Source organism: Triticum dicoccoides, chromosome 6B (genome assembly GCF_002162155.2).
Source record: "Triticum dicoccoides isolate Atlit2015 ecotype Zavitan chromosome 6B, WEW_v2.0, whole genome shotgun sequence".
Lineage (NCBI taxonomy): Eukaryota > Viridiplantae > Streptophyta > Magnoliopsida > Poales > Poaceae > Triticum > Triticum dicoccoides.
The window spans coordinates 371066826-371078463 of NC_041391.1; positions in this window are offsets into that span (position 1 = coordinate 371066826).

Consider the following 11638-nt stretch of genomic DNA (forward strand, 5'->3'; position numbering starts at 1 on the left):
CTAATACAACTGTCATGTCAACATTTGGAAAATTTCAAGGGTCGTTTGAACTTTTGAGGACACGTAAGTATTTTTCTAGCCACTTAATGACCATAATTCAAATTTGAACTACATGTACATGCAACGGCTAACCATAACGGTTTGAAAAATCATATTTGTGTACTTGTGTGCGAGTTAATTCCATGTGCAGTAAATTAGAACGAATTTTCAAACATATTGGTCTCACGGCATGGACACATGCATGGAGTGCCATGGCATTTTAATTCCAAAAAATTAAAAACATGATCAGAAAAATATGAAACCTTGCTTGATGTAATGTCATGCCACCAAGATGATGTGGTAAAAAAATTGTCCTATTTGACAAAAGTTTGGACACACGCCCTCACAAACCGGAGCAACTCAATAGAAGGCTCATGGTTCCGAGAGGGAACAATGCATGTTTGATGACAAAAGGGACATAGCTTCCTCTTACAGTCTTCAAAATGTTTCTACATGTAACGTGCACTAATACAACTGTCATGTCAAAATTTGGAAAATTTCAGGGGTCATTTGACCTTTTGAGGACATGTAAGTGTTTTTCTAGCCATTTAATGACCGTAATTCAAATTTGTACTACATGTACATGCAACGGCTAACCCTAACGGTTTGAAAAATCATATTTGTGTACTTGTGTGCGAGTTACTTCCATGTGCAGTAAATTAGAAGGAATTTTCAAACATATTGGTCTCACGGCGTGGACACATGCATGGAGTGCCATGGCATTTTAATTCCAAAAAATTAAAAAATGATCAGAAAAACATGAAACCTTGCTTGATGTAATGTCATGCCACCAAGTTGATGTGGTAAAAAGATTGGCCGATTTGATGAAAGTTTGGACACACACCCCTCACAAACCGGAGCAACTCACTAGAAGGCTCGTGGTTCCGAGTGGTAATAATGCATGTTTGATGACGAACGGGAGATAGTTTCCTCTTACGGCCTTCAAAATTTTCTACGTGTAACATGCACTAATACAACCGTCATGTGAAAATTTGGAAACTTTCAGGGGTCATTTGACGTTTTGAAGACATTAAGTGTTTTTCTAGCCGTTTAATGACCGTAATTACAAACAATGTGAAATCTGGTGTTCAAAAAAGAAAATGTGAAATCTGGCAAGACAACCGGCCCCACATGATTGGCAGTCTATTTCACGCCTCGAGGTTTGGAAGGTGAGTGGCGGGTGTTATTAATCAGACACGGTTCTGCATTGGGAAGCATCTGCTATTATGTTCACACATGGATTTTGCTGCGGGGATCGTGTGTAATTCACACTATAGTACTCGTAAATTCCGGCGACCGACGTGTGTACTGTTCCCGTCGATCTAGATTCCGGCCGCCAATAAATACTATCTTGCTCACATCATCCCACCTGCATTCTCTTCTAGATCCTCCCCTTGCTTGCCCTCTCCCTCTCTCAAATCTCTACCATGGCGCCGTCGGTCTGCCCACGCGCCAATGAGGAGTCGCCGCCCCCCGAGGACGCTCACTCGAAGGGCAGCGATGAGGACACCTACATGTCACCGGACGAGGTTGCGCCGGACCCCCCAACTTTGGATTGGTTTTGGGGCCAGTACGATCTTTGTCTTTGGAAGTCGCTGCCGCCGGCTAAGAAAGCTAGGCAAGTGGCTTTGAAGAAGGAGATGACAGAGGAGGATGCCAGGTACCAGGCGGTCTGTGAAGCCCTTGATGCCACCTGGAAAAAGGAGGCGGCGTAGCTTTTGGGGCGGGCGCGTCATCGTGCGGAGGAGGTGTACGAAGACGGGTACTTCGCGAGGAAGGCCAATGGCACTAGGCGCCTCGTCACTTCGTGGAGCTAGGCTGATAAGCTCTAGCATACCACCGACGAGGAGCTTCGATGGACGCCCAACAAAATGGCAAGACCGTTCGCGCTCATCCACCTGCAAGGGGCAGATCGACACGTCAAGCACTGCGAGGCGGAGGAGGTGGAGTACTGCCTCCGCGATGCGAAGATGCCGCGCACCAGGGAGCTGCTGGCGAGGGGCTGCCGGAATACTAGCCCTAGGAGGGATGATTAGTTTTAGTATTGTTCGTTTTCAATATTATGCATTGTACCTAGTAGTTAAGTATCATCACATATATGTGATGATATTATATATATTCTGTGATGAACTAATGAACAATTAATATTATATATATTATGAATTCCATTTTCTATCTATTTTTGTATACTAATTTGAATCTACCTGTTACCATCCACATATACAGATTGGAAAGCGTGTAAACACACATTGAAACAAAACATATAAGAACGGAAAACAGAGTACACACATTGAAACAAAGCAATAAACATAGCAATACTATGGTTGCTGTGAATACATAGCTATCCACATAGAAATGACTCAACAAAATAAAACGCGTCCATGAGACCATGACCAGCAGCCCTTGCATATGGTAGCTCTTGGCTCTGCCTGAACTCGTGCAGGCGTTCGTCCAAGCGGTCGACACGCTCGCGGTACATCTAGAGCGCCATCTTGAGCTCCAAGTTGGCTATTTCATCAAAGATCACCACCTCGAGGATGCGACGGCCATGTTCCCCTACTGCGCCCAGGTGGACACCTGGGCCAAGGAGGCGGCCGAGCCTATCGACCAGCGCGTTGGCATCGAGCGGGCCGCAGACAAGGCGAACAGCGTGACCCATGCGAACGGCGTGGCGGGCGTCCCGTGCAAGTATGGCGTGGCCGGCCTCCGGTGCAAGTAAGGTGGAGATGGCCTATGCCCACTCCTAGCGAGGAATGGGGGTACTGACGGGACATGTAACCAGCTGCGATACCCTGTCGACAGCAGGCAAGCACCAATGGATCCGCTCTTGCTGTGTGGAATGCCGCGCCTCTCGCTCTGCAGCGCTCCAATGGTCACGCTGTGCAGCGAGCCACAACCTATCGGTGCGGACGTGCCTAGCTTGCTCAGCGGTGGGCCATCGATCATGTTGTGCGGCGAGCTGGAGCCTCTCGACGCTGACATGCCTATCTTGATCCACGGCGCTGGAGCGCCATGCGCCAAGGGTCTGCTCAACGCAGGCGATGACGTGCATCACGGCGTCGTCCATCACGTTGCCAGGGAGCATTGCGGCCTTGACGGGCCGTGGCGCCTTCTGGTTTTCCTCATCGACGAGGTTGATTGCAGAGGCGGGGCTTTGGTGGGTTGGCATGCTTGGAAAAGGTGGATGTGCTACAGGCTGCGCTTGTTGCCTCTGTGCGTCGCGCCCCGCCTAGGTTTATGCGCAATATCGCTGGGTGGTGGGAAACCGGTTAGGAAATGGTGGGAAATGGTGGCAGGTTCAGAAAACACCATCAAATAATGGAAACTTAACACATAAGGAACATCGAGATAGCACAAGAAGTAGAGGATGATGAGATGAACACGGACCACACTAGGGAAACCGTCGGTGATGAATTCATCAATCGCAAATGGTTGTACACTAGCAAGCGTTTGCCAACAACACACACGACTTATTCCATCACAAACAGGTCGGATGGATCAACTGTATGCCACATATACACATTATGAAAAAGTAATGTGGTAGACCCTCTTTAACATATGTTAAAAAATAAAATAAAAATAAAAAAGGACCTCGAGGTTAAATTAACTCATGGGATGGGTCATATTAGTTATTTAATTTGACCGATATGACCCGTCCTATCAGTTAATTTAACATCAACACAACTTTCCATCCATTCACCCATCTGATGGCTGCTCCAGCCTAAGCACACTTCACTTGAGAGTTCTCTTACATGAGCTACTCGTGGAACAGCTAGTCGTTGATATAGGATGCCTCTTCGCATCCTTATGGCATATCCGGATGACTGCCCGTTCCCCAATGGACAATAGATGTTGTGTAGACAAAGCATATCACATATGTTTTATTAGAAGCAATCGTCTGTGTTATTATCGGTCTTCACACACATTTTTGATTACAGACATATTTGTCGCGTATCACACACATCTTATTATATTGAACCATTTCTGTTCTCTTGTCTCAACGCAAACAGTTCATCCGAGTGAACTACATGCTGTATATCGCACACACCTTGATCTGGCTGACCGTTTCTTTTGTGTTGCCTAATCATAAACAGTTCATCGAGTGAACCGTATGTTGTATATCGCACACACCTTCATCTGGCAGCCCGTTTCTTTTGTTCCTCCTCCTCACAAATTGTTAATTTAACTGAACTGTATGCCCTGCATCGCACACAAAACCAAAATATGAACCGTGTTTGATGCATCCGTCATCGCAAACGTTTTTCACCTTTTTGATGGTATTTTTACACCATCGTGTGCGATTATTGCATCGCACACAGTTTTGTCGTAGGGTCTCTGATTGTAGCGTCGCGTTAGCAGCATCTTGTAGTATTATTACTTCATACTATCATTTATCTTTGGTATTGTAGATATAAGTAATTTCTTTATAAACTTGGTCAAAGTTTCAAATGTTTGACTTTGAAAAAAATATAGGCACTACATTATCGAACAGAGGGAGAAGCTCTTTCTCTCTCTCTCTACTATCTCTCACGGGGCACCCCTCTCACTCGAACTCGCTATAGCGAGGGATTATACGGTCACTATGTCAGCGCATAGCTCTGTATATAGTTTAGTTGATGAGTCAACCAGTCCACATGCTGCCTTGTCAGCTCATGTTCTCTATCTTCGTGTGCTGGCCCATGTGGCAGTTGGTGAAAATAAGTAAACTAGAGGCCCATCTGACATGCGGTGAAGTAAATAAAGTTGAAACCACTCGGGGTAGCACCCCGCATACTAGTAAATTGAGGGCACACTTCTTCCATGTCAAGGACGCACACTTCACCACTATGCGGCGGCATGCACGGAAGGACGCACTCGCGCACCCCAACACACAATACACACTAGCACACGTATACACCCGCATCGCCGCTGGTTGAGATGGACGGCGAGGCAGCCAACAAGCGGAGGGGCGGCTCGAGCCAAAGCCGCATCCGACGAGCCTAGACTTCATCTGTATCCTCCCCGACAACATGTTGCTTGTCATCATCTGCATCCTCCCCACCAAATCTGCTGTGCGGACCACCCTGCTCTCCCGGTGGTGGCGCCCCGTCTGGTGCCGCATCCCCTCAACCTCACCATCGACAGCTGCCTTTGCGACGGGGATTGCACACGCATGGCCGCAGTGTCCTAGATCCTTTCATCGCACCCTGGGCCAGCCAGACGCCTTGACATCTGCATGTTCAGTACCAACAGCAAGGTCCAAGCCAAGTTCGACGAGTGGTTCTGATCCCCCGCCTTAGATCAGCTCGAGGAGCTCAGGTTTTAAGCTGGAAGATGTCGCTCTCTGTCGCTGTCCGCGCTCTGCCTCACGCCAATGCTGCACCATGCCAGCTTCAGCTCCTACTATTTTCTGCAGATTAATGCCGCGCCCGCCCTTCTTCTCCCTCAACTCAAGTAGCTCGACCTCTTCGACGTTGGCATCTCAAAGAAGGCCATGGAGCAGCTGCTCCGCAATTGTACTGTGCTGGAGTACCTTCGTCTTCGGCAGATCCACGGGTTTGTTAGCCTCCACATTGCCTCGACAAATCTCCGATGGGTTTATGTATCATGTTGGCCCCGCAACAAGACATCAATTGGGAAGAGATTACTCTAGCTGTTCCACGTTATGGTCATTGAGAATGTGCCTTTCTTTGAGAGATTGCTTGTATCTGATCTAGAAGGTCCAGCAAAAATCAGGGTCATTGACGCGCCGAAATTGACGGCGTTGTCGTACTCGTCTGCCAAATTCTCTAAACTCTTTATTGGATCCGTAATCATTCAGGTGTTGTCGTGGGAGTAAGTCTCACAGTAAGAATAGGGGGTACGTAGGAGGAGGCAAGGTCCTAGCTATGGTAAGGTTGTACATGCAAGTTTACTAGTTCAGGCCCTTCTCGGAGAAGTAAAAGCCCTACGTCTCGGTGCCCTGAGGAAGTGTTGACTGAATATGCATGGACGTTACAGGGGGTGCGAACCCTTGTGCCAGAGGAGGGGGTGGCTTATATAGAGTGCGCCAGGACCCTCGCAGACCTCTGTCACACAGGGTTCAATGTGAGTTAAGATAGGGGCGTTACTGGTAACACCAGCCATGAATGACCATTAAGACTATGGAGTGCGCGCCTGACCGTTGCATCCTGGGATGCCTTTAGATCTTCTATACTCCGAGTGGTTCTTCGTTTGGTTGAGTGACTATGTTGTGGTCGAGTGGAATTGGGGTATCCGAGTGGAACTTTCTGTCAAGTGGATTGCTCTTCGGGATGATTCCAGTCGGTATTTTCTGTTGGTCCTTGAGTGCCTTTGACTATAGGTCAGTGTACTTGGATGGGGCGTCTAGGTCAGGCCTAGGACCGTACCCTAGGTACATGTCCTCATCAATAGCCCCAGAATGGATTGAGGTCCAAGTTGAGAAAAGGTTGAAGTTGACTCCGACTCAGTTGGATGCTCTTGGGACATTTCATTGAAGTCTGGAAAACGCATGGGAACCTTCAATATTGCTTCAGTTGGCTCGGTCGATTCTGATGGCTTGAAGCTGTCGAGTGAATAAATGTAGCAGTCCACCGAATGGATTAGATCATGTAATATTAGATGCGATTGACCGCTCTGCGGCTTCCGAATTTTACGAAATTCAAAATTTCATAGAAGAGCGTCGGCCTGGGTGTGGCGCGATAAGCGGAATGAATCAGGCCGGGATGCCTCGATCCCTGTGCTGCATTTTTTGCCACGTATCACTCCTGTGCCTGTGATGGCATATGACTTGATCGCTAGGGGCCACCGGTCAGCCACTCGGAGCCAACTCCATATAAAGCATTGAAGTCGATGCGTGACACAGTGCTTTCAAACGATCTCTATCCTCTCTTCTTCTCCGCCTCTGTTCTCTTTGCTCCCAGCACCTCTCCTCAGCCCTCTCGAGCTCCACGGAATGTTAAAGGAGAATACCACGACTCTAGAGTGTGTGAAGAAGGCTTCGGTGACGGCGAAGGGGAAGAAGGCGGCAAGGGGTTCGTCATCGCGCTCCGCTCTGCTGCCTGGCTGGATCCAGGGCGATTGGACTCGCTCGACGGTCTCGCAACATGACTTAGAGATCCTCGCTCATGACGGCCTGATCAAGCCCGGGGCATGGCGATTGCCTGGGGAGGAGTTTGAGCCATAGCCGCGCGATGGTGAGTGTGTTCTCCTCACCACCCACGTCGAGGGTGGTTTTTCTTTGCCTCCGCACCCATTCTTTCGGGGGTTTTGAACTTTTTCGGAGCTCAGATCCATCATTTCCCCCCTATAACTATCTTGTATCTTGCTGCTTTCATCTCCATCTGCGAAAACTTCTTGGGCTGCCACCCGCACTGGGGTCTTTTCAAGCATACATTCACCTGTCGATCTTAGACGGTGAAGAAAGCTAATCCAGTCGACCAGAAAACGCATGTGATCCAAATGTGCGGGGGGCTAGGGATTCAAATGAGGGGTTGGAGTTGATTCCCCCCTGTGACCTTTCCCGAATCTGTTAGGGGGTGGCAGTCGACCTGGTTCTACTTCAAGGATGTTCCGACTCCTGGTCAGTCGACTGGCCTCCCTCCTTTCACTCTAGAAAGACTCCAGTCTCCACGCTCGCTAGTGGTAGCCCCGGATGATAAAGAAGAAGTGCATATGCTGGTTGCGGCTGTTGTTGAATTGGTGAAGGGAGGAGTGACGGGGATAGACATGCTGGAAGTATTTCTCAGTCGACGGGTCCAACCCCTGCAAGCTCGTGACCACCCCATGTGGATGTACTCGGGCTCTGACGAAACTACTCGTACCCACCCGGAGAAGGTTAAGAAGGATATGGTGGCCCAGTGCTCCGGAGTGTTACTGGTAACAAGGACAACCCAAGGGGGGCCAGGAGGATTCTGCCATTCGATGCCACTCGTTCTCCTGGAGAGGTCGGACTCGCCTATCAGAGTGCTTTTCCTCTAATCTTTGTCGAGTGATTGTTCTTGAATCCGACTCATGTACATAAGTTGCATTTTGTAGATATTCCCCAAGCTCTGCTCGATGCCCAACGGAGAGGAGTTTCAGGAGGGAATCAACAGCGACAGTGAAGACAGTGACAGTGAAGATGCTGAAGATAGTGAAGAGGAGAGCGAGGACTCGAGCAGCAGCGGCGAGGAAGTCGACTCACTACCTCGTTCCGAGCATCGATCCAAACAACAGCAACATCCTGTCGAGGGACAAGGCAAGGCTGCTGCGTCGAGTGCCAAAGTCCCCAAGCGCACTCGCACTTTAACTCCCAAGCCGACTGAAAAGGCTCGAAAGCAGGCCAAAGTTGCTCTGCCCAAGCCCTAGAAGGCCCTGCCGAGGATCAAGGTGATTGTGCCCGTGACATCACCATAAGCGCTTCTTTCATGTATTTTTTTGTGTTGTTCTGTAGACTCATTGGCTTGTTTGACCAAGTGGAACATGGAATTTCAGTGCTGCCTCAGGCTCTGCGATCCACATGGACATTGATGAAGATCGTGGCGATGAGGAAACAACAGACGCGGCCACCTCTCGACCGGGTAAGGCTTTGTGACTTATCTGTGCTCTGTTAATAGATTTTGTGGTCAACTAAAATTTCACTTCCGAGTGTTTTGCAGCGCCAGAGAATATCATTCAAGTCCCTGATGATGATGACGAGGATGAACCTCCAAAGAATACTGGGAAGAGAAGTCGAAATCTAAGCAACAGGGTGCCAGGGTCCAGGACGCCTTGCTCGTATTCTGAGCATGTGATCCACCCAGTCAGTGATCCAGTGCGGGCTACTATCTCCTTTGTTGTTCCTCTGTCGACTGACCAGCCTTCTACGTTGACTGCTCAAGCTCCAGAGCCTATTATACAAGTCCAAGATCCTACTCTGCCAGTCCAGACATCTGCTCCATCATCTCGCATGTTTGCCGCATACCCTTTCCTAGAAGACCAAGTAGGAGCTGCCAAGGAAGCCATGCTTCAGGCAGAGACTAATGATGGAGCGACTGAAAGTGTTGTACGATGCCACCAAGGCCGCATACAATGCTAGCTCTGCTCTTCAAGCTAACGTCCAAGTAAGTGTCATTGTAAGTTAATTTCTAATTGATTTATCTGTCTTTGCTTTTGCTCTGATCAGACACACTCTCTACAAACTGATGCTTTATCATTTGTAAGATGTTCATGCATCAAACTTGACTTTTGTGATTGTCGCCTGTTCACCCGCTGGGTGTTTTGATCTCCACGGTGTATCTTCCTTACTCGCGTCGACAAGGTCACATCGAGTGTTTTGGTCCAGTGGGGGCACGCTAAGTGCACCCACTGGGTGTAGTCCCCGAGACCGTCGTCGAATGATAGATTCGGTGGGGGTCTTCTCAAAATTTTTGCTTGTAGCACTTCCACTCAACCTAGACAAGTCTTGTCGACTTGGAAATAAAACCAGTGGGGGCACGCTAAGTGCACCCACTGGGTGTAGTCCTCGAGACCACGCTCGACTGCGGGCAGTCGACGGTGGTCTTTGAACTAATGATGTTTTTTTACTCCTTCCACTCGAGCTCGGCTGACCATGCTAAGTGGGAAATGAAATCAGTGGGGGCACACTAAGTGCACCCACTGGGTGTAGTCCCCGAGACTATTGTTGGATGTTTTATTCGGCGGCAGTCTTAGAACTCTTTTGCTGTGTATTTAACTCTTGTATCTTTTCACTCGGAGATAGCTGTCGACTGACTTGTCCAACTCTTGCTTTGCAGAAATCTTGCGTGCTTGGGGCCCAATATGCCACTATGGAGCAGGAGAAGACCAGTATTAAGCTCGTTCTATAACATGCCAAGGAGAGCTTGAAGAAAGCCCAGGGGTAAGTTGCCATCATGGGAGGTAACCACTCGCTGACTGCATGCCTTGTCATTTTCTCCTTCTGTCGTTTGAACCGAGTGATTTCACTCGAATAGATGTGCATCGTGAAAATCGTCAACTCCAGGCACATTTGAGGAATGTTATTTCTTTAGACAAAATGAAGCAGGCATTAGAGCAAAAGGATCATGACCTTGTTGCGGTGCAAAGGAATGCACGTTAGATAATGAACTTGCCAACCGGAAGCTGGCTTCAGTCGGAAAGTTGGAAGATGAGAACGCCAAGTTGAAGAGTTCTGTCGTCGAAGCAAAGAAGGAAATTATGCGACTGAAGGATGAACAAGCGGCTCTGACCAAGAATAGGGGTGAACTAGAAACTTATCTGAGTGATCTTGCTCAAAACATGTTCCTGAAGCTTGAAGGTATTTCCTTTCGGTCGACTGAAAAACTTTCTTGCCCTATTGTTGTCGGTTCACCAACTTTCCATGTTTGCAGAATTTTGCCATGACTTCGAGGAGGAAACTGGGCGGATCGATACTGGACTGGACCCCATCAACTCCCCTGTCCAAGATTCAACCGCAATGAACGTGCTGCTACTGGAGGCTTGTCTTGAAAACATCTTGGTCTACATCGTCGGTGTGAAAAGCGTGATGTCTCAGGTCGACAAGGAACTCTGGCCACAGGTTGTGCAGCAAAATGACCTCAAGTCTCTCATGACTGACTCAACAGCATCCCCAACCGAGTTCAGGCATGGAAGAAGTCAGCCGCGCGCTGTGGTGCTAACATGGCTTTATCCCTCGTCCACGTTCACTGCAGGGACGTCAGAGAGGAGAAGCTGAAGGATATGCAAGTAGCTAACACCAAGAACCTTCAATTCCAGTCCTTCATGGAGACCTTCCTCGACGTAGCCACTCGCATCGCAGATGGCGTTGACTAGGATTCATTTGTCGAGGCAGCCAGCCTGCCTCCCGACGAGTGAAAAACTTGATGATTTAATTTGCCTCGGAATGCCGAGTGGATTTTGTAACCGTTAAAACTCGTTCGGCCTCATGCTCGAGTACTTTTGTTCGTTCTGTTAAACCTTGTTATCCGAACTTGATTCCTTTTTTGAATGCAGTTGCTTCGCTTTCACCGATCCTTGGATTTTGTTGGTTTGAATGTATCTAGGGTCACAACTGTCCCTCTGAGTGAAAGTGTTGCTCCTCACTTGGAGTCGACGTTGTACTTGTGGCGCATCACAGAGTGCATTCCACCATTGTACTTGTGACGGAGCTCAGAGTGCATTCCAACGTTGTACTTGTGGTGCAGCTCAGAGCGTGGAGTCGACATTGTACTTGTGACGCAACGCAGAGTGCATCCCAATGTTGTACTTGTGACACAACTCAGAGTGCATTCCGAAGCTGTACTTGTGGTGCAGCTCAGAGCGTGGAGTCGACGCTGTAATTGTGATGCAACTCACAGTGCATCCCACCGATGTACTTGTGGTGTAGTCCAGAGCGTTCCTCGAGATGCTTTTAACTTAGGCGAGTACGAGATCACAGCTAAGCCCCCGAGTGAGAGGATCGCTCTTCACTTGGAGTGTATTTGAAACTTAGGTGAGTACGGAATCACAGCTAAGCCCCCGAGTGAGAGGATCGCTCTTCACTCGAAGTGTATTTGAAACTTAGGCGAGTACGGGATCGCTGTTAAGCCCCCGAGTGAGAGGATCGCTCTTCACTCGGAGTGTTATTGGAATTTGGCAAGTACGGGATCGGAGCTAAGCCCCT